Source organism: Rhinopithecus roxellana, chromosome 1 (genome assembly GCF_007565055.1).
Source record: "Rhinopithecus roxellana isolate Shanxi Qingling chromosome 1, ASM756505v1, whole genome shotgun sequence".
Classification (NCBI taxonomy): Eukaryota; Metazoa; Chordata; class Mammalia; order Primates; family Cercopithecidae; genus Rhinopithecus; species Rhinopithecus roxellana.
Genome location: NC_044549.1, coordinates 116,037,328 through 116,061,139, shown reverse-complemented (window position 1 = coordinate 116,061,139; position 23,812 = coordinate 116,037,328). Strand labels below are relative to the sequence as shown.

Here is a 23,812-nt window from a genome sequence, read left to right as displayed (position 1 = left end):
CCCCGCTACCCCAAAACATGAGGTTGAAGTTGCCTGTTTTTGAACTTCACATAAATATGTATTCTTCAGTGACTTCTTTTGCTTAACATTTCAAAGATATTGTGGGAGCTGTTCGTTCATTTTTTTCTTTTTTGCTACTTTTTTTCTAGTTTTTTTTTTTTTTTCCTACTGTCTTTTTTTGTAGTTTTCTAGCTTCTGTATTCTCCTGATGAACATTTAGGTTGTTTCTGATATTTGGGTATTATGAGCAGGGCTGCTATGAATATTCTTGCGGATATTTTCAGGTCTGTAAGAGTTTCTTCAAAATAGTTACCAAGGAGTAGAATTACTGCTTTCCTAGATAATGCCAGAGTCTTTTAAAAAATGCTGTAATGTTTTCTCCCACAGCATTACCAGCTTTTGGTATGTTCAGACTTTGAGCAGTTTTGACAGTCTGTTGGTTGCTTCTGTAGCAGTAGCTCATTGTGGTTTAAATTTAATCTCACTTGAGTTTTATTATTACTTTTACATTTTCACCCAGTGTCTTTGCAGTTACAGATGTTTTTATTTTCTCAAAGAAAAGTGGACATTGGGCTACCTGAAAATCATATCTGGGCTAGTGAAAATTCATTGAGATAGTAGCATTCTTGATTATGTGATCACTTGATCACTTAGATGATGAGTACTGTCAGATTATTTTTGATCCTATGGTTTTAATCTGGCCTTATACATTTTAGTATAATAAAATTTAAAATTTATGGAATTGCTTATTTAGTTTACCAACTTGATATGCTACAAGCAATAAGTCTGTAGTTTGCTAATACTGATTCTAAGCCCAGTATATAAATTGTCATTTATTTATGGTGAATTAAGTATTTATCCCTAAGAGGAAATTAGAACATCTAGTTCAAAGTATTCTCAGTATTAGAAAGTAATACCTATATGTGTGTGTGCATGAGTGTATCAGAGTGTACATGTGGGCCAAAGTGCTGAAAGATGGGGCATTTTTTGGCCGGGCGTGGTGGCTCACGCCTGTAATCCCAGCACTCTGGGAGGCCAAGGTGGGCGGATCACGAGGTCAGGAGATCGAGACCATCCTGGCTAACACAGTGAAACCCCGTCTCTACTAAAAAATACAAAAAACTAGCTGGGCGTAGTGGCGGGCACCTGTAGTCCCAGCTACTCGGGAGGCTGAGGCAGCAGAATGACGTAAACCCGGGAGGCGGGGCTTGCAGTGAGCCCAGATCTCGCGACTACACTACAGCCTGGGCGACAGAGCAAGACTCCGTCTCAAAAAAAAAAAAAAAAAAAAAAAAAAAAAAAAAAAAAAAGATAATGGCGTTTTTTGCCAGAGGAAGAGGTTTACTGAGGAAAACTCAATATTCTAAAACTTAAAAAAACAATAGTAACTTAAAGCAAATCTTGCTTAATTTAATGAGAAAAAATAAGATTAATAGTTTAAGTGTGAGGATATGGGGTGAAAGCAGAATTTCATTTGTATGAGATTAAGAATTGACCAAATACTCGGCATGTGAGTTCTATGAGAGCAAAGTATCATAATATGTAGTGCATTCTATCCGGAGCTTTTGCTGTTTTGTTTGGTTGTTTGTTTTTTCACTTAAAAGAAATAGCTACAAGTAATATATCGTCCTGTCAGGTGATTTGTGTAGTGTTTTAGAAAGAAAAGGTAACAAATTACTGTGTTTATTTCCAATTTCTGAATGTAGATGAATTTAAGTTTGTTATGGGGGGAAATCTTTTGTCTCATTGCAAGCATTCTATTATGGTTTTCAGTTAGCAACACATGATCAGCTTACTCTTAAGTATTATATATTTTTCAGGATATCTTAGGAATAGTTATGGTTTTGTTTGTTTGTTTGGACACAGAGGTTTACTCTGTGGCCCAGGCTGGAGTGCAGTGGTGCGATCATGGCTCACTGCAGTTTCAACCTCCTGGGCTCAAGTAAGCCTCCTACCTCAGCCTCCAGAGTAGCTGGGACTACAGGCATGCACCACCATGGCTGAGTTTTGTATCTTTTTTAGAGATGCGATTTCACCGTGTTGCCCAGGTTGGCCTCAAACTCCTGACCTGAAGCGATCCTCCCATCTCAGCCTCCCAAAGTGCTAGGATTATAGGTGTGAGCCACCACATCTGGCCAGGAATATTTATGTTCTACCTCTTGTAAAAAAAAAAAAAACCTACCCAAAAGTCAATTCTGTATGTCACTTAATTTTTTTGTTGGTGGAGAGGGAGTACTTTCAAGGAAAAGTGAATTAAGCAGATTCTTTTGTTGGCACTGGGAATCTAAATGGGATTGCTGAATAGCTTTACATTTTTTTGGTTTTGGTTTTGTAATTGAATATGTTTTATACCAAAATATACTTTATTGTTCCATGAATATATTGAATAATTGCAATATCTTATAAACTCACTCTGTATTGAATTTTCATACAGTAGATTGAATTTTCATGCTGTACTATACAGAGTATAGAAGTGAGTTTTCATTGTTAACTACATGAAATCTCAGTTCTAAGGTCAATAAATTTACTTCTTTTTCCCACAAGTAAGATCCCATTATATAAATCATCTCAAAAGATGTCCACATTAGAGAATAATGTTTATAAGTAGTTACCAAAATGAGAAACTGCCAGACATTATTTACTTGTGTGACACGAATGTTCACTCTCTTGAATTTTCCTTAATATTCATAATAATTACATTAGATTCAGAAATTCAGGAATATTTCAACATACATATGTACTAGAAAATACCTTAGTTATCAGAAGGGATGGTTTCATTTTGTTCTTTTAACAAGTGCTTGTTTTTATTCTTTTGAGAATATTTGTTTCCTAGGTAAATGGGAGCTAATCTTTTATGCATGAAGGACCTAAAGTGCTCTGATTTATATTAATAAATATATTGACAATTTAGGAAACTAGAATCCTTTATACTTTTCTTACTAGAGAAGAAGAGTGGTCTTCTGCAAATTTGCTTTACATTGGTGAAAAAAGTCATCATTTCAAAGCCACTCATTTCATCTGAATTATGAGGGCCACCATCTTATAGCTGGGCTTGTGAACCTTTTATTTTTCCCAGTATATATTGGACTATTTTGATCACTGCTATATGCTTCTAGTTGCTCAATCAGTATCTGCCACAGAGGAGGCCCTCTAAATTTTTTGTTGAATTACTTAATGAAATGAATGAGTGATTATTTGCCCTCACAGGATTGTGTGAAACCATATAAGGTGTGTAGAGCGGTTTGACCTCCCACCATTGAAATGCTCCTTACCATTACCATCCGAAGTGATTCACTTGAGGAATGTGTGTGCTTTTTGTCACGGTCTGCTTGTTCCAGCCTTGCTGGAATCTAGATCCACGAGAATCCTGTGTTCATTTTTTTCTAAAGAATTATTACGACCGTCTAAGGTAACAGCTAAAGAATCGAGACCTGTAAGAACTCTTAGCCAGGCACAGTGACCTGTGCCTGTAGTCCCAGCTACTCAGGAGGCTAAGGTGGGAGGATCGCTTGAACCCAGGAGTTTGAGGCTGCAGTGCCCTATGATCGTGTCTGTGCATAGCCACTGCACTACAGCCTGGGCAACATAGGGAGGGAGACCTTGCCTCTGGAAAAACAAACAACTCTTGGCAGTTTCCTAATAACCTATTCAAATAGTTCAGAATTTGGCAGGGGTTGGCGGGGAGGAGGGGTCCATTTATCTCTGTTCCTGTTCATATATTTGCCAGAGAAGATAATTTAAAAAAAGAAAATGTTGTCATTTGCTTTTCTACAAAAGAAGCACATTTAGATAGTGAAGGAAAGGTGAAAAGTATTCTTTATGCCATTTACATTGTCTCAATTATCCCAGTAGCACTGCAAGGTTGGAATAGTGACTAGCCTGTTTTATGGATAGGGAAACCAAAGCTCTTAAATACTGTGTTATTTGTACCCTAGAATATACACTTCAGGGCCGGGTGCAGTGGCTCACGCCTATAATCCCAGCACTTTGGGAGGCTGAGGCGGGCAGATCACTGAGATCAGGAGTTCGAGACCAGCCTGGCCAACATGGTGGAACTCCATCTCTATTAAAAATAAAAAAGTTAGCCAGGTGTGTTGGTACACACCTGTAGTCCCAGCTACTCGGGAGGCTGACACATGAGAATTGCTTGAACCCAGGGGGCAGAGGTTGCAGTGAGCCAAGATGGCACCACTGCACTCCAGCCTGGGCAACAAAATGAGACTGTCTCAAAAAAATACACACTCAGGCCGGGCGCGGTGGCTCACGCCTGTAATCCCAGCACTTTGGGAGGCCGAGGTGGGCAGATCGTGAGGTCAGGAGATTGAGACCACCCTGGCCAACATGGTGAAACCCCATCTCCACTAAAAATATAAAAATTAGCTGGTCGTGGTGGCGTGTGCCTGTAGTCCCAGCTACTTGGCAGTCTGAGGCAGGAGAATTGCTTGAACCTGGGAGGCAGAGGTTGCAGGGAGCCGAGATCGCACCATTGCACTCCAGCCTGGGCAATGGAGCAAGACTCCATCTCAAAAAAAAAATATATATATATATATATATATATATATATATATATACACACACACAGTCCAGGAGGGTTGCAGTTTCACTGGTTCTCCCTTGTGTCTTCCTATAAAGCATGCTGTGCTGGCATGTGCATATACTGATTGGTTTTACTTTTGCCTAAGAGAACATGGCTAGTTAATGGAATCTGCTGAGATTTGCATGTAGTTTTTATGCCTTCCACAGCCTATAAGCTCTTTTCACTGCAGTACTTTTTAAGTTTTCTAAGACAGGGGGACCCCAACCTCTGGGCCATGGATGGTACCTGTCTGTGGCGTGTTAGGAACTAAGCTGCACAACAGGAGGTGAGTGGCAGGCAAGCAAGCATTACCAACTGAGCTCTGCCTCCTGTCAGGTCGGCAGTGGCATTAGACTCTCATAGGAGCACAAACCCTATTGTGAACTTCGCATGTGAGGGATCTAGGTTGTGTGCTCTTTATAAAAATCTAACGCCTGATAATCTGAGGTGGAATAATTTCATCCCAAAGCCCTGCCATCCCTTCACGTCCATGGGATAAATTGTCTTCCACAAAACCTGTCCCTGGTGCCAAAAAGGTTTGGGACCACTGTTCTGAGGTTGTTTCAAATTACACATCTCTGAAAAAGTGGACATATTCCAGTGGCGTTTACCTAGCAGCTGTTTTAATGCAGTGATGTAGGTCTTTTCTCTATACAGAACATGCTGATGCTGATGACTGTATTCTTTGGCAGCTCATAGTATGAGCATATAATAAATCTTATGTATGCACTTTTTCCCCTCATTTTTCAAATTGTTATATTTAGTTAGTGAAAGCAACTAGAAAAAAGTAAAACTGATACCGGCTGTTATACATATTGCCATATCCCAGCATGATTTGCTCCTATAAGCCTGGTGGTCACATACAGCAGTCTGCCTTTCCTGCTCTCCTACTCATCTTGTAAAAAGACTCTACCGGATTAGCCCTATTTTCTTTTATTCTGATTTCTGCTATTTTGAAGTTGTGGGAACCAGAGAAGGAGTTCATATTTCTCTACCATTCTATGGCACCTTTGCCCTAGTAGGATGGAGTAGACCTGAGCTGACATGTCAGTGGTATGCTAGTGATAGCTTCTACTGCATGCAAGAACTGATGGTTAAATTTTCAGACTTTCTTTTTTCTTTTTTTTTTTTTTTCTTTTTGAGACAGAGTCTGGCTGTGTCACCCAGGCTGGAGTGCAGTGGCGCAATCTGGGCTCACTGCAAGCTCCGCCTCCCGGGTTCATGCCATTCTCCCGCCTCAGCCTCCGAGTAGCTGGGACTACAGGCGCCCGCCACCACGCCCGGCTAATTTTTTGTATTTTTAGTAGAGACGGGGTTTCACCGTGTTAGCCAAGATGGTCTCGATCTCCTGACCTCGTGATCTGCCCGCCTCGGCCTCCCAAAGTGCTGGGATTACAGGCTTGAGCCACCGCACCCGGCCAATTTTCAGACTTTCTATGAGCGGTTGTTAAACATAGTCATTGTTAAATATTAAAATATACATGCTTACAAGTTAAATTATATTTAATAACTGTCAATATATGCTCATCACTTCCTGTTCTTTTAAGTGTTGCTATATGTCTATGCTTTTAATGTTTTTAACATATCTTTGTGATGAAAATACTGTGCTGCTGTGTATCTTTTTCTTTTGCTTTTTTTTTTTTTTAATTGAGATGGAGTCTCTGTCACTCAGGCTGGAGTACAGTGTTGCGATCTCAGCTCACTGCAACCTCCGCCTCCCGGGTTCAAGTGATTCTCCTGCATCAGCCTCCCGAGTAGCTGGGACTACAGGCGCCCGCCACCACGCCTGGCTGATTTTTGTGTTTTTAGTACAGATGGGGTTTCACCGTGTTAGCCAGGCTGATCTTGAACTCCTGACCTCAGATGATCTGCCTGCCTCAGCCTCTCAAAGTGCTGGGATTATAGGCATGAGCCACTGTGCCCAGCCTGTGTATCTTTTTCTAATTCTGCATTCCATGATGTTGTGTTGTTGGGTTGAAATTGGCCATGGTGGGAATTTTTATACCAAGGAAACTGGTAAACATTACAATCCAGGTCTGTGTCCCCCACTCTGTTTTTCCCAGTAGAGCTGGTTGATAGATATTTACCACGACATGCCCAATGGGATACCTACAAATGGGGAGGCGATTGAATACTGCCGTCTTTTGTGTTGTTGGGTTATCTCTATATTGAACCATAGTGAGAGGAAGAAACAGCTAGGAGATAGGGAGACAACAGTGAGGAAGAATTGAGGCATAGAGGAAGGTCTTAGTATAGAAATAAATCGAACTCTCATAATGTTTATGTTGAAACTACCGATTTATTAGATAGTTGGTGTTTTTGGTTATTCTTAGAAAGTTTTAATTAGATACACCTTTATAAACCCGTAATTACCCAACACCTGCCTCTTAGCTAAAAGCTTTTTGTAATAATCATTTAGCCTTTTATGTGTAAATGTTATTGCATATAAGCAGTTCTAGAATAATTTCATAAAGTTTTAGGGTTTAAGGGGGCAGAGTTGCTTCTGAGATAAGAGTTTTGGTCTTTCACTTATTTTTAGTCACCTGGTGGTAGTCTGTGTGTGTCTGTATAATGAATAATGGAGCATTTCATAACTTAGTTCCACTTGCAGATACTTTTACATGGGCCTCACTGTTTTAAGAGCTAAGCTAGATTGCTCAAGTGTTTTTCCCTCTCCTACCTTGACATAAAAGTTTTGTCTGTGTCAGACATTTGTATTTTCAGCCACACCCCAGAGTGCATCACCGATGTTTGAAGTTCTTCACCGGCAAGGCCAGGTCAGCACTCAGTCGTGTCTGTCCGAAAGGTCTTTGAACCCTTGGAGGATGTGGAATGCCATGTTGACCTCGATGCCAACAGGGGCATACTCGAGCCCACCAGAGGAGCAAGTGAAGGGGTTGCCTGAACAGGGCTCTGGAAGTCCTGCAGCCATCTGCAGAATGATCTTTGCTGAGCGAGGCCTGCCTGTAGGAGCTAACTGGTATGTCTGGTAGTGGAGGCATTGGACAGTGTAGTCAGTAACAAGATACTAAGATAAATGCAGGGGTTAACTGCTTCCTAGAGTGATGTTTTTTAAGCTGGCTAGTTTTGTTTACTGCAGGAATTAGGTAACTTTGTTGGAGTGCAACCTTGAAGAGCAGTGGAGATGAGTCAGACGTCCTGCCTACTTAACCAGTATCAAGTAATTGAAAACCACTCCATGGATGGGGCAGAAAAACCTTCATACAGGGACTGGCTTTATGATACCCACACTTTTCAAAGAGTGGGCTGCATTGACTTGGTCTCGTTGGGAAGCATATCACCTACCAGTGAGTGATAAAAGCTGCACAGGTGCCTAGCAGGTTGCTCTGCTGCATTCACTTACACTGGATGAGTTACTTTGTTCCCCATTCGGAAAGCTGACTGTTCTTATTCCTGTTTAAACAGCTCTTTATAAAAATTCTCATGTGTCTTTACATTTTATGCTTGCCACAAAGAAGGACATTCATTGCTTAATTAAACTTAAAATAGGATTTTTAAAACTAAGAGAACCTAAAAGTCTCTCTTGACTCCAACATATCAATTTAAGCCACTGCAACTGTGGTTTCTGTCCCGTCCCCTGCTGTTTTACACAGAACTGGCTTCAGACTGAGGTTTGCGATTTATGTGTCTTCTAGTGGAACTCCTAACATTCCAATCTATTTTTTGTTTGTTTGTTTGTTTAAATTTCATTATCTGTGTTATTTAAAAGGTATATTAAAAATGTAAGCAAAGTTCTTTTCCTCCCTACCCCCTAGTTTTTATTGAAAATATAAATGTGAGCCCACAGGGGAATATTATTTCCTAATTGTGTAAAGATTCCTGCAACATTTTCCTTCCAAGGAATTGGCAGTACCTCCTCTGTTACTCCTAGTTGAGTATAGAATATTTGGGATTGTGGACAGGTCATATGTTTGTTTCTCTCCTTCCCCTGTGTTCCCCTTTGCCCAAGTCAACAAGCCATGGTTGCCAGGAGGCTCTTGGGCCAAAGCAGATACCAGGACTTCACCTTGCTGTGATAGTGGTTGGGGACCAGGAAGATGAGCAAGAATGAATTTGTAAGCAACTGAATTTGCAAGCAATGTATTGATTGCAAATGAGTTATTTCTTATATCCCTGTAGTTGTCCCCAGTCTCCATTCCAATAGGATCCCTGGAGCTGATTGGGAGAAAAGAGATACCTGATTGGTACCCCTCCTACCTGTTCCAGTAGCCAGGTGGGCTTGGCAGAGAATATGAAAGGGGCATGCCACAAGTGGATTGAGGCTGTGGGGAATATTGTAAAGAAATAGGGTTGTATATTGTTTCTACTCCTTTTGCGTGGTTGTCTTCTCCAAGCTGCGTAGATAAGTCTGCAGAAGGGCTCAGATGAAACATGTTTTGTAAATGTTACTTTCAGGTAATGAAACAGTACTTTCCCATTATTGAGCTCTCATTTTAAATAGCTAGTTTTGAGTTGAAGTCAAGACAATAGATATTCATTATGCAAACCTTTGAGCCACCTTTATGGTATTACTGTCTTAGTATTGCTGTAATGTTAAATGTCTTCTCTGTTTACTGTAAGATAAAACTTTTGTGTTCAGTCAGAAAATAAAGGGACTCCTTGGAGGACTTTGTCAGGGGCTGCATGAAGATATGTGGCTGAGACCTATATACAAAGGCCTTCTGTGCAGGGTCTATGTGGCCCTACAAAGGCGGTAAGCTGAGCTGAGATGGGAAGCCTACAGAAATGGAAAGTGGAGGTTCCTGTGTCCATTATTTCAAACTGAAGTTGCTCCTTTATTTAGAAAACAAAGCAACATGCCAGACAAGTACATAAACATTTCATGTAATTATATTAAGATAGGCTTGGAAAGTGCTGATGGAGGCTTTAAAAACACCTGGTTCAAAAGCATGTATTTATCTTCTCTGAAATTAACTGGTGTTAAATGTCATTTACAGTCTAGTGTGCACACTTCTTATTTAGCACAAAATCCCACTTCATTTTTGTTTTTTCCTTTTTGTAGATGTGGCACATATTACTACTGGAAACTTTGATGCCCAGTATTTTTTTCTCTATTCTTTTTGTAAAAGAATGGGATATCTTTTTAAAACTCTGTTTGCACACAGGCATAAACAGGGAACACAGTATTGATGGAGATGGGGTTGGGGGAGGTTTAGAGGGAGGAATTGCATTCTTTTGGCATTCCTGAGAGGAAAACAGCTGTATTAACTTTTTTTTTTTTTTTTTGGAAAGTGCAGAGGCATCTCCCCTGACTCTCAGAATTCCAGTTCTTTACAGCTGAGCACAAACAGCATGGCATATTATTTATGCCTGGAGTCAGCATGGATGAATGTTGCAGTTCTGATTATTAGCCAAGAGAAAACAGCTGTATACATTACTAATGAAAGGACTTTGAAATGAAAAAAAAATCCAATAGTGGGATTTTCCCCTATAAACACCAGATGTGTACAGGGTTTTACCCCATGTCTGCCCTGTACTTTAGCACCACTGTCCTGGGACGTAAATGGAAGCCAGCATGAGAGGTGGAAGTGTGGTGAAAGTAGATATGTTTATAGCAAAATAGGTATGCTGTGGTTGACTAGAGACATTTTAAGGTTTATTATTTTAAGAGAGCAGTTGTGCCTAGCCGTCATTCCATTCCTCCTCCTTCGCCTCTCATAAAAAGAAAATATTGCGTGCCTGCAAACATATGCTCTGCTATCAGCGTTCAGACACCCAAACACCGAAATCATTTAGCAGCTCTTACTGCTGTCACTAAGTAGGTGATGGCATAAGGGATTTAGAGTTTGATATGTGTTTTCTAAAGCATATCTCAAAATAGGCATTGTCTATTTGTTGTTTGTTTGTTGCCCGTGGGAAATTTTCTGTCAAGTGTACCTAACCCATGACCAAAACTTCTAGATCTCAATTTCTAGATTAAGAAAGAAGAAAAAAGGGACCAAGTAAGGAATAGCTAAGTAAAGAATATCTAAGATTAAAAGTAGGAATAGCTAGAATTACTTAGATTTTTATTTCTGGGTTATTTTTAGTGTTACAAAATAGTGTCCAAAATTACAAATCTGAGGGATAATTCGAAGATCCTTTTTTGTTGTCGTTGTTCCTGGGGGAATGTGTTTCCTGGGGGAAGGAGCATATCTGACTGGTCCCGGGGAAGAAATGAAGTAGACTGGTATTGAAGAGATAACTTTCTGTGGGAACCCAGCAAAAATACTGGGTTCCAAGAACTTGCCTGGGGAATTCCCAGATTCTTTAAAAACCTTACATATGAAATAGCTTAATAGAAATACATAGGTTTAGACATACTGGTTGATGTTTCAGTGCCTATTTTTATATGCATTTATATTGCTTAGGTCATCTGTTTTCCACTTGTTCTATTAAGTCATGGTTTTGCAAATGGTCACAATTTAAATATAAGGGACCTGTTTCTCTTCTTTCTTTCATATTCTTCAACATTTCTTCAATGAAATAAAAGGAAAGTTTAGGAGTGAGTTGCTTAGGGTGTATTCTACTCTGAGGATTTCAGTTTTACCATGGCTATATTTAATCTTATATTAATTGGGCACTTACATTAATTTAGTGCCTGTATAATGTTGGCACTGAAATGGTTCTTTAGTTTGTTGTGAGAAAATTTCAATGAAGTCATTTATAGAAAACTCTTTTTCTCAAGGGAATTTCCCTTTCCCCTTTTCAGAAGTCAGAGGGAAAAAAACCCTGGAATTAGAATATAGAGTTAGAGATAAAGTGAAATGATGGCAGAATATGCTGAGACATTTGCTCAGGGGTTAAAAGACAGGGAGTTTATAGAATTCCCTTTTTGCTTGTCATAAGGTTATCTGTTCCTTCTTTTGGACATCTCCCTAGAGGTGTTCCCAAGCTTTGTATCACAGATTCTTTTATCGCAGGGGTCCTAGACTTTACTGTAACCATTTAAAAATAAAAACTAAGAGTTACCAAACACCTTAATAGAGACTTCTCTATGAAGTTACAAGAAGTAAACAACCATATGGAAGAATTTCGATGTGTTCTTTGAAGTCACTGCTTGTAAGAGAAAACTTAAAGTGTAATTTTTGAGTTACTGTATGACTCATGTTGGAAATGTTTAAAGTCTTCTGTAGGCATGGTGTTGTGGCTCATGCCTGTAATCCCAGCACTTTGGGAGGCCGAGGTGGGAGGATCACTTGCATTTAGGAGTTCGAGACCAGCCTGGGCAACATAATGAGACTTTGTCTCTAAAAAAAAAAAAAAAAAAAAATTAGCCAGGCATAGTGGTGCATACCTGTAGTCCCAGCTACTCAGGAGGCTGAGGTGGGAGGATCTCTTGAGTCTGGGATGTCAAGATTGTTTGAGTTGTGATTGTGGCACTGTGCTCCCACCTGGGCAACAGAGGAAGACCCTGCCTGGGGGGGAAAAGCCTCCCGATGTCCTAGGAATAGAGGGCTTTTGCTGTTGCAGGAGTACTGAAATGGAATAGTAGAAGCTGCCAATGAAACTCATTCAGTGTTGATATAGCATGTTTCAGGAATGTGTTATTTACAGGGAAAACTCTTGAGTTCATCAGCGAACTGAGAATCCATTCATGGGTGCAGAAAAAGATGCCCATTGGGGGAAATGTTTCTGTACTCTGTGGTACCTCCTCAGGTGGGAGGAATGTGGTGGGGGCTGTGAAGACTGTGCCACTTTCACACCTCTGCATGCAGAATGACTCCCATTCTCTTTTACCAAAGAGCGAATTCATTATTCAACCTATTAAGATCCAAGGCATTCAAGCATATTTGGGGAAGACTACTCTTGTTCTCTAGAGAGACAGGTTTAAATGATTAAGTTTCCAAATACTGAGCTTATTCCAGAAATAATTTGGTTTCTGCATGCTTTGTTTTCTACAGCATGGTGAGACTGCCACTTAGTTAGACTGAGTCTTGTGGATTGAAGCCTGTTTACAAGAAGTCTGACATACACACTCTTATTTTTAGCCTGAACAACATGAAAACCATCTATTTAAAACTCCCAAATCTGAATGACAGTCTCATCTTGCTTAAAATTCCTTCTAGTACTTTTTAAGCCAACAGAAAGGAAAATATAAACAGTTTGTTAATTGCAACAGCTGGTCCCTGAGTATCTTTATGTTAATGTTTGGAATCTTTGGATTTGAAAGACTTTCAGAAAGCGCATCTGGATTAATGTACTGCTATTCAGACTTCAGTCTTGAGAAGTGGAATTGACCTCATCAAGACAAACAAACAACGGTCTTATACAGATTGGGAGGGCGACTGCAAAGGCATGGTGAAATTTCTTTAAAATCTTAGTAGAGAATGAAGACAAATGGTCTCTGTTTCGTTGTGGGTGAATAACGTCTTATTTAATTTAGTATGATGTTTATCTAGCTGCTGTGGTAAATGAGGTGAAGTCTTGTGTATATAGTTAATTCTCAATTATTCATACATGCTTTAGCCAAATTGCTGATTCTCTATGGACTTTGGAGACCTTCTCCGCCCCCATACAATTTGCTGTCCATCGGTCGGTCCCATGTCCTAGTTTCCTCTCTGGCCATGCTTTCTCACAGGGGTTCCCAGTTGCTCTCCTCATTTCCATCTTTGCTCCCTGACCACACCCCTACTGCTTTTGCTTTCTCGGCTGCATTCCCTGGATTTGTCTGACAGTCTAGGGTTCTTGTCTCTTAGTCATCTCAGAGTGGTAATAGAGAAGCTAGTTGATGGCCAGGGAGAAGCTATAGAGAGATAATGCCTGCTGCTCCTTGCTTCTCTTCCTGTCACCTTTGGGCCTTTGCTGAATGAACAAATGGACAGTAAGTAGAGAAAGGGGTTTCCTGAAACATTTCCAGTCTGTTCTTTTAAGTGCTTTTTTTCCTCAGGATTTTATAGTCCTATACATGGTAGGTAGGTGGGTGGGCGGACAGTAGGGGAGGTATTACAGCGAAATGCTTACATATTCTTTTCATCCCTTGTTTTCTTTTTTGTTCTCAACTGGGACCTATTCTCCTCCCCATTGCTGAAAGGCAAATTATTAGAAAGGGGCCATTTAGAGTATGTGTATCTGAAGAACCTCACAGTTCTTCATTTACCAAATTTTTAATTTCTTGAGTTCTTTTTATGTTTTGAATACTCTTAGAGATACAAAAATAAATTTGATGTAGATTCTGCCACTAAAAGGGTTTAAGTAAAATCTGGAAGCGGAATTTATACAGACAAACACACAGAAAACCCTAAATCTAAAGCCGATGTGTAAACACATGATTATCATAAAGTGAGAAACTTGTGCCATATTGGGGGAGTGTGAAGGATCTTCCCGGAAGACACTGTTTTTCCAGGGGAGGGGACCAGAGTAGTACAGATGTGAAAAATCTGCCCTAATATTTTTTGTTTGCACTAGGTGGCTGGAAATGAAAACTTACCCATAACAAATAGTTTTATCTATAGAATGTTTTACAAACCTGTTTTTGTTCTTTTTTTTTATTATATGTCTACATAGAATATTAATTTCCCCCAACAGGTGAAAGCTCAGTATAGGTATGCAGGCCCTACTTGGCTAAAATATTGGTTAGAGTAATAAAATCCTGTGTTCCATTCCCAAACCAGTTCCAAGCCAGGTAATTGGTTGAAAAGGCCTTTAATTAGCCAGTTGGTTTTCGTATAAACCAACTCTAAAGCACTCATGCATTGAACTCATAGAAGAGCCCTTCATTCCCTCACCAGAGCCTGGTGTTGCTTAATCTTTTAGTAGTTCCACTAAAGCTTTTGGTTTCTGAGCCCAAATGAGATTAAAACCAGCAAATTTTAAAGAAGTGGAGCTAAGAGAGACTAGTATAATAACAACAAGTCTGAAAAACTGCAAGAGGACACAAGAATTCTGAGTGAGCCTGGTAGTTTCTAGTGAGATTTCCATTTAAACTTTTGATACTTAGCCTTCCATGGACTATCTCAGATCATTCTTTGGATTCATAAAGTATTTTTGTTAGTCTCCTTGAAATAGCCAAATAAAAATAATCTCTGAATTGAGTTAGGAAATTTAGTTCCTGCTACACTGCAGATTTCATGTGCAGGAAGAGGAAGGGGTAGGCAATTATAGAGGATTAGGGAACATCCCTTTGGAGTTCTTCCTGGGATGACAATGGTCAAATGAGATAATGTGACAGTGCTTTGCAGTTGGAAAGTGCAATAGGAACTCTGAGTTCATCTGAAACTGCAGCTCAGTGTTTACATGATGTCTGTTATTACTTTTTTGAATAGTCTGGAGTGCTTGTTAAAGAAGAAATTATTCTATGATATTTGTTAAATGAAGCACAATGAGGAAGACTTTGTTCAGGGCCATTATAATAGCTGTAGGGACCCTGCAGTAGGGTCTTGCAGTGGGGGAGAGAGAATGGGCACAATTCTGAATATATCGTCATGGGCAAGTGGGAATTTATTAGCCACGGAGCAGTGTGGGGATCAGTAGATGGAAAATTACTAAGACAAAAACCTCAGGGGTAAGGGGGGTTCTGACTCAATTGCCCTAATAGAATTCTTGGTGAAGACAGGCCAGGGTGTTGAGACATTCATTACCTGGGGAGATGGTGGAGGATGAGGAACTTGATCAGATATTGGAGATGATCAGAAATTGAGGGTGGAGGGTTCTGAAACTGACTTAACAGGATTCTTTGCCAAAACCAGATTCTACAAGGAAATACACATATAGGCCTAGCAGAAGATACAGAACACTAACTGAAGTTTGGCCAACGAAAGAATCTTTGTTACTGAATCAGGAACTCTGAAGACAAAGATGTCAGAATCTACATTGTTATAACAGACTCCCTGGGCATTTCTTTTACACATTACATTAGAACTACTTAGATAGAATTTGCAACTTCTTGGAGTTTGAGTTTGCAGTTGTAAAACTTTGCTTTTTGGTAGAAAGTGAGTATGAATGTGGTATTTCAATTAGAGTGGGCCACATTGTCACTAGGTGAAGGGACATCTATTCTGTCTTGGAAATAGAGATGGAAAGATTCATGTCTTGAAAGCTTATATTGTGTTATATTTAATTTCCTTATATGATAAAATTTACCAAATAGCTCTGAGGAGCGTATCATTTTCACCATTTTTTTTTTTCCCCACAGGGGCAAATTGAAGCTTATTAGAAAAGAACTTTTTCCTTTTTTAAAATTTTGCTTTAAGTTCCGGGATACATTTGCAAAATGTGCAGGTTTATTACGTAGGTAAACGTGTGCCATGGTGGTTTGCTGCACCTTATCAACCTATCACCTGTGTATTAAGCCCTGCATGCATTAGCTATTTGTCCTAATGCTCTCCCTCCCCTCACCCCTGCCCCTGACAGGCCCCAGTGTATGTTGTTCCCTGCCCTGTGTCCATGTGTTCTCATTGTTCAACTCCCACTTATGAGTGAGAACATGCAGTGTTTGGTTTTCTGTTCCTCTGTTAGTTTGCTCAGGATGATGGTTTCCACCTTCATCCACGTCCCTGCAAAGGATATGATCTCATTCCTTTTTATGGCTGCACAGTATTCCATGGTGTATATGCATTACATTTAGAAAGGAACTTTCTTAGGACCATACAACTGGTTGTGGAAGGAGCAGAAATTGAACACTGGCCTGTCTGGGTCTGAAGCCCAAGCTCTTGGCCTCTATCCACTCTGAATTGCCTAATGCTAATGGTCGCAGTCATCAGGGAATAGAGGTTAAGGGAGGAGAGGCAGGTGGAGGCTAAAGTGTCACTCCAGCTGTGGGCTAAAGGATGCTGACCCGTGGACATTAGCCCAAACCCCAGCAAACCCATTAGGCATGATCCACTACTATGTAAGTTTAAGGCCTAGGAGACATTTGTAGGAAGCTGGTTGCTGTCACTGAGAGCTCATATATTGACTTTGTCAAGCAAGAGTGAAAGGAGAAGATTACATGTTTTACTTAAAATTGCTGTAAACTTTTCATAAGACTTTTCAAATCAATACTCATGCTTTTTCTTTCCATATTGTAAGACACTCAGACTGGTAAGCGAAGGGACTTCAAAGCTTGGCAGTGGTTTAGGGCTGTAGCTGTGGGAGTAGCAGGAAAAGATGGGAGGAGAGAAAAGCAAAAGAGCTGGACACATGTGGACACTCAGCCGGGGCATCCCTGGAACCCCACATTCTTGAGATTTTATTATGTCTCAGGACCAAATATATGTGGAGGGAGTGACGGTAAAGGTGATAAAGGTGCAAGTTATAATAGAATTTCATAGATAGGGAAAATTGGAGGAAGCATAATGTAGTTTATGGGTAAAAAACCTGTGCCACATTCTGAGAGCTTCAGGATCTTTTTTGTCCACACTACCCCCTTCAGCGCCTCCACATACCCAGGGGGTAAGCTCTAGTATTTTTGATTTTCCTATTTCTGCCTTGTAATTAAATATGAATACCATATTGGCTAGAAAATTGGTGTCTTTTTTTTTTTTTTTTTTTTTGAGACGGAGTCTCGCTCTGTCGCCCAGGCTGGAGTGCAGTGGCCGGATCTCAGCTCACTGCAAGCTCCGCCTCCCGGGTTTACGCCATTCTCCCGCCTCAGCCTCCCGAGTAGCTGGGACTACAGGCGCCTGCCACCTCACCCGGCTAGTTTTTTGTATTTTTTAGTAGAGACGGGGTTTCACCGTATTAGCCAGGATGGTCTCGATCTCCTGACCTCGTGATCCGCCCGAGACGGCCTCCCAAAGTGCTGGGATTACAGACTTGAGCCACCCCGCCCGGCCTGGTTTGTCTTTAAATTATGGTTTTGAAGAGGTTTACACTCTTTTGCTGTTCCACAGAAGTTAGTAGGCCACAGGGCCTCTTTATATCTCATTCATTCATTCATTCATTCATTCATTCATTCATTCATTCAGGGATGGAGTCTCACTTTGTTGCCCAGGCTGGAGTGCAGTGGTGCAATCTTAGCCCACTGCAACGTCTGCCTCCTGAGTTCAAGCGATTCTCCTGCCTCAGCCTCCTGAACAGCTGGGATTACAGGCACGTGCCACCATGCCTGGCTAATGTTTGTATTTTTAGTAGAGAGGGGGTTTTCACCATGTTGGCCAGGCAGAACTCCTGACCTCAGGTGATCTGCCGGCCTCGGCCTCCCAAAGTGCTGAGATTACAGGTTTGAGCCACCATGCCTGGCCAGGCCTCTTTATAACTATTGTGCTCAAGGTAAATACAGAATGTAGAAATTAAGGCAAATAAAACATTCATATTAAAAGCAAAACATTAATTTTGTATGTTCTGGATATATGGTATGAACTGGTACACCTGGGCTTTGAGCCACACCTTCCCTGCCTATAACACACACAAACTCACTCTACCCCTCCCACACCACCTCCGACCTCCACACCCTAACTGTAAAACTCGAGGCTGGGCATGGTGGCTCATACCTGTAATTCCAGTACTTTGATAAGCCAAGGTGGAAGCATCAGTTGAGCCCAGGAGTTTGATGTTAGCCTAGGCAACATGGCAAGACTCCGTCTCTACAAAAAATACAAAAAGTTAGCTGGGCGTGGTGGCGAGTGCCTATAGACCCAGCTACTTGGGATGCTGAGGTAGGACGATCATTTGAGTCCAGGAGGTGGAGGCTGTAATAAGCCCAGATGATGTCACTGCACTCCAGCCCGGGCAACAGAGTGAGGCCCTGTCTCAAAAAAAAAAAAAAAAAAAAAAAAAAAAGAAGAAAGTTTAGACAGGTAATTTTACTGGGTCTTAGTTTCGTTTCTTCATCTGTCTGATGAGGCGTGTGGCTCAGTGACCTCTTTGGGGCTTTTACATTTCACATTCGTCTACCATAGTTTACTGGTGACCTGGACCAGCCTCACCCTGACCTAATGATTCACACAAACATTTCTCTTCTTCTCTTCATGTTTGCGTATTTTGATTGCATTTGTACCTTGGACTTAGTGGGGTCACTGGCAAAGTAGTGTATTTTCTGAAATACACTGGAGAAGTGGGTGTGCACAGTGTATTCCCTTGGGTCCAGTCATGCTTCTGCTGTCCTTCCAGCTGGAATCTGTCAGATGTGGACTGTGGATCTCCTGGGTGCTTAGTAAAAATGCAGAATCCTGGGCCTCTTGCAGACCTAGTGAGGGGGAATCCCTGGAAGTAAGGCTGTGGGATCTGCATTTTAATAAGCCCCTAAGTGATCCCCGGGCTCACTACTGTTTGCGAACATGAATGATTCTCCTCGAAGTATGTGCTGTGGTCTTTAGATAGAACCCATGGTTCCCTCAAGGCTGTGTGTGTGTTTATAAATTAAACTTCTCAGAATAAATTGTGATCATCTAGTTTATTCACTCATGTAACAAATACTTGCATGCTTCTTTTATACAAAGTCCTGTGTTAGTTGTGGGAATGGAGAGAAGGGAATATATCTGAGGAGGCAGAGCAGACAGATTTTGGCAGCTGACTGGATATAAGGGATGTGGGAGAGGTCAAAGTTAGCTAGTAGGTTTGATCCTGAGTGTGGGACTCTAGTGGTACCATTACAGAAATGGGCAGACAGGCATTGGAACAGTTTTGAGAGGAAAGATGCCCATACGGGAAAGAGCCCATAGAATGGTTGTAAAATATGCCTGGATTTGTGGAACTAGTTCTAAAGCTGGCATTACTTTCAGATTCCTAGTATCTTAGAGTTGAGTGTGATCTTGTAGATCCTGTTTCAGTCTCCTCAGAAGTGGGGGAAAATTGGTATCATTTGGAAGCTATTGTTTAGATTGGGGCAAAAAAATATAATGAGAGAAGACATTATATATAAAGGTGATATTTACTTCTTAGACTTGAGAGAAGCTGGCTTTCTTAATAATCTCTAACTGATTTTGAACCTCTACCAGAATAAGCCCTGGAAATAATATTTGAAATGATATAGGCATTCTAAGTAGATACATTCATTTGACATTTAAAAAAGTATGACAGCCCGGTGTGATGGCTCATACCTGTAATCCCGGTACTTTGGGAGGCCAAGGCAGGTGGACGGATCTTTTGAGCTCAGCAGTTCGAGACCAGCCTGGACAACATGACGAAACCCTGTCTCTACCAAAAATACAAAAATTGGCTGGGCGTAGTGGCGTGTGGTCCCAGCTACTCAGGAGGCTGAGGTGGGAGGATCACTGGAACCTGTGAAATCAAGGCTGCAGTGAGCTATGATCACAGCAGTGTACTCCAGAGCTAGGTGACAGAGTGAGACTCTGTCTCCAAAAAAAAAAAAAAAAAAAGCCTTTAGAATTTACTGTCTTGTGGTCAAGTAGAATGTTGGCTTGTCTTCTTCAAAGGCAGCGTTTCTCTCCCAATTTCCCTTAAACTAAGGAGGAGGGAAGTATTAAGATTTTCAGTGGGATGCTGGGCGCAGTGGCTCATGCCTGTAATCCCGGCACTTTGGGAGGCCGAGGCGGGTGGATCATGAGGTCACAAGATTGAGACCAGCCTGACCAACGTAGTGAAACCCCATCTTTACTAAAAATACAAAAATTAGCTGGGCGTGGTGGTGTATACCTGTAGTCCCAGCTACCTGGGCGACTGAGGCAGGAGAATTGCTTGAACCCAGGAAGCAGAGGTTGCAGTGAGCCGAGATCGCACCGTTGCACTCCAGCCTGGTGACAGAGCAAGACTCTGCCCCCCCCCCCCCCCCCCCCCAAAAAAAAGAGATTTTCAGTGGGAGCACAGACTACTGCTCATTCACTGAGTGGACTTCATTATGTAGTTTCAGAGTGTTTCCCAGACTGCCTGACAAATGAAGGATGTACGTTATTGCTTTTTTCTTACTTTGGCCTGAGAATGATGCAAAGCAGGCCTGTTGAGTTACCAAGCATCTTGGGATGCTGCACTTAGTAATAGGCTTTCAGTATGTGTTCCTTTGTCAACAGCAGTGACTATGCCCAGGAATCAGCATTGAGTTGTTTTTGCAACTTGTGGGGGTGACTTCCTATTGTCCACCAGAATCAGCAAGGTAAGTTGGGAGAAATCCTTTGTCAGCAGGATGGGAAGCAGCAAGTGAAGGCTGGGCTCAGTTGAGAACAATTCTAGGAGCTGGCGTGTTCACAGGAAGGATAGAGAACATGGAGGTCAGGAAGGAGCGTGAGTTAGGCTGGTGGCAGTCCGGGGTCTTCTCACATTAGCAGCTGGAGAGCCAAGGCTGAAGGTTGAGTCATAAGTGGCCAGCCTTGTGAATGTGGTATGCCAGACACCAACAGAACTTCCTGAAGCTGGGAGTTTCCTGGGGTCTTCCTGATGTGTAAGAACTGATGATCAGGACCTTACAGGTTATGTGTCCATTTTGGGTGTCTGCTCTGATAGGGCAGTGGCGGTGTGGTAGATACACTTTTGCCGGAGGTATTTGCTAGGCAAGTGGGCAAGATGTGATTTGTATTGGGTGTAATACTCAATTCAGCAGTGCTTCTCTGCTCAAGTCCAGACTGCAAGAACCTGTTAAAAGCAGGGGATTCCAACCTAGAATCTTAAGAAGTTTCTCTACTTTGAACGTATCCTTCATGTTTTTCATGTCCACAGAAGTCAAAATGCAGCGATATGTGGAGTAAATTTTCAGCTCTCTCATCATAGGATTTGTTTAATTTGGTACCGGGAACTTGAGGTGTGTGAATGAGAAATGGAGAGGAAGTGTTTTATTAGTTTAGAAAAGGCAGTATAAAGGAACTCTGAGTGTAGCACGAAGCTTTCAGCTCTGAAATTTCACCTTTCTACCACCCTAGCAGCAGAGAAATTGCAGAAAGCTGATTGTGTTGTCTATTTGGCAAGTCAGAGCAAGATACGGCAAGCGAAGAGATGAGTCTCCTAGATTGCTTTCACTTTCTGTGACATGAAATTTCTAAAAATAAGAAATAAGGAGCCCCTGGGCAGTTGCTCTTTAGAATTTGTGTGGACAGATCCAGGTCATCCTTGTTCTTCTTTGTGCTTTTGGTGAAGTGAGACTTTCTGATTAGTGAGCCAGAAAGTTCATCTGACAGCTTTTAAGTTTGATGATTTAAAAACACAATTGATGATAAAAATTTTAAATTTATCATTTCCGGTAAAGTAGGAAATGAAATTACCCTTTTGCTCCCAATTTCACTTCCAGAGGTTTATATTTACCAGGTACTAAAACTTATCATTTCTCATCTACTTCATAAATGTATGAAAAACTCCGATTTTGTACTTCTTTTGCTCTGTGTCATTTATGTGATTTGTTTCACTTAATTTCATGTCCAGTATGGCGGTTGAGAGAGAGGAAACTTTGTCAGAATGAGTGTATCATTTTAATCCACTTCCGGTTGTTGGAAACACATTTCCGTTGCTTCCTGGTCTTACTGCTGCTTTGCTCTATGAGAAAATGCAATCCGTTTGTCTTCAGGTAACACTGCATTTCTTTCAGTCTTTTGAGACAGTTCATGTTTTCACTTATCCAGGTGTTGGCTAATTTTACATAGCCGCTTATATGCCTGGTCTATTCTTCTTAACTAAGATAACCTGTTGAAGCATTATTGAATTCAACTATATTATAAAATTATGAAACTGCAGGTGGGATGTGTTTTCTTCCTTTCTCACGTAGCCTCCCTTCCATGCTGGAAATGGAAGACTTGATGTGCCATCATTTGATAGGTCTGATGACCTCCCAGTATTTCAACCAGTAATATTGAGACTAGGGCTTCTTGTTCCCCCTGTCCTGAAGTTTGGCATAATGATTTGCATTAATATGACTAGCTTTTATTCATTTTTACTCTATGCCAGGTACATGGCTAGATGTGTAACCTCCTCCTGATCCCCAGAATTACTTTAGGAGGTGTAGGTGCTGCTATTTAAAACACAGAGGAAGAAATGGAGAAATAAGTAAATAACGATAAGCAATTAAAAAGTAAATACAAGTAAAAAATGAATATTTTAAGTAATTTGCCTGCAGCTATGAAGAGCTATGAAGTGATGGGGTGGAGATTTGTCCAGAGGCCCCCGTTCCCCTCAAAGCCCTATTAATCTCTGCACTCTGCTGCTTCTTGTACCCTTTTACTCTTGTTCTTTTACTCAGCTCATATTAATGAGCACTCACCTTGCCAGGCATGGTTCTTGGTGCTGAGAAGACAGCAGCAAACAGAACTGACAATGAAGAAAGAGTTAAACAAATAAACATATACCAGAGGAGGTGATGGCGATCAAGAAAATACTAGGTAAGAGAGTGAGGGTATGCTTTCTGGCAAAACTCATAAAAATATGAGAAACCATTCTAGTCATTGATTCTATTTAAACAGCCTAGAACAGTATGAAGAAAAGGCAAGAGTTGAGCGGAAAAAATAAATCAGTCCTAAAAACAAACAAACAACCTCCTCAAATCCAGGATCTATCAAGTTTCATATCTTCATTGAAATGGTGACAAATGGTGTATCAGTGTGAAAACCAGAAAGGCTAATTGTTTGTATACCTCACAGGGGAGTGTGTGACCATCCAGAAGGGAAATGTGAAGGAGGTTAAGATTTAAATGTTGGAAACACCAACATTCTAATTATTCCTGAGTTTCAACACCAGTCATTCAAATAACAGTTGTAAGGAATTTTCTTTTGGAATTTTCCTTTTCCTTTAGATTCTCCCCTTTCTTTCAGGATGGGGTGGGGGGGCTGGAGGGGAGCAAGAATCCCTAGGAATATTGTAAAAATATTCACCAAGAACTACTAATTAGCAGAGATCTTTTCTTGTTTCCCTTTTGATAATTCCCACAAATGAACTTTTTAAGATTCAGAAGCAAAGAAAAAGGAAAAAGACCCAAAATACAAACATTGAGAAGGAATATTCTGACCACTTTGGAAGTCACCGTCTTAAGTGCTGAAAAATTATCTATTAAAAATATTTTTCAAGAGGGTAGATGAAAGCCATTGCTATTTGCCATTTAGAAATTGTGTTTTCATCAAAGACTGTTGTCATGAACATTGGTCTATTAATAACACTGAACCATCTCCACTCCATCATCCATTTGGTTTGGTTCTGGCAAGTTTATAACTCCTTTCACATTAATACAGATTTTTCATTTATAAAAGGTTGGAAAAAGGATTTCCCATTTCTTCCAGCTAGATAGACTTAAAAAGCATCCTCACCCCTTTCTGGCCCCTCATCTTCTTCCCACTGTATTCACTGATTGGCCTGATAGCCTGAAAATTGATTAGAGAGAAGCGATCCAGATAGACTTGGAAAACACCTAATCCTGTGCATGGCCTCACCTCTGAAAAATTGCATGCA

At 40.9% G+C, this 23,812-nt stretch overlaps 1 protein-coding gene and 1 pseudogene across 4 annotated transcripts in view; one reads left to right on the top strand and one right to left on the bottom strand.

The window, feature by feature from the left end:
* Positions 1 to 23,812, top strand: part of FNDC3B (fibronectin type III domain containing 3B) — a 373,640-nt gene that overhangs the window by 124,420 nt on the left and 225,408 nt on the right. Inside the window, exon 1 of one of the 4 annotated variants that reach the window (XM_030929411.1) lies at positions 7,537 to 7,556. The exons of the other annotated variants lie outside the window; for them this stretch is intronic. The gene's annotated coding sequence lies outside the window, so the exon portion shown is untranslated. Of the gene's footprint in view, positions 1 to 7,536; positions 7,557 to 23,812 lie in introns of those variants that run through there. 4 annotated transcript variants of the gene reach the window in all.
* The window catches only part of LOC115897613, a 57,501-nt pseudogene continuing 41,050 nt past the window's right edge, over positions 7,362 to 23,812 (bottom strand).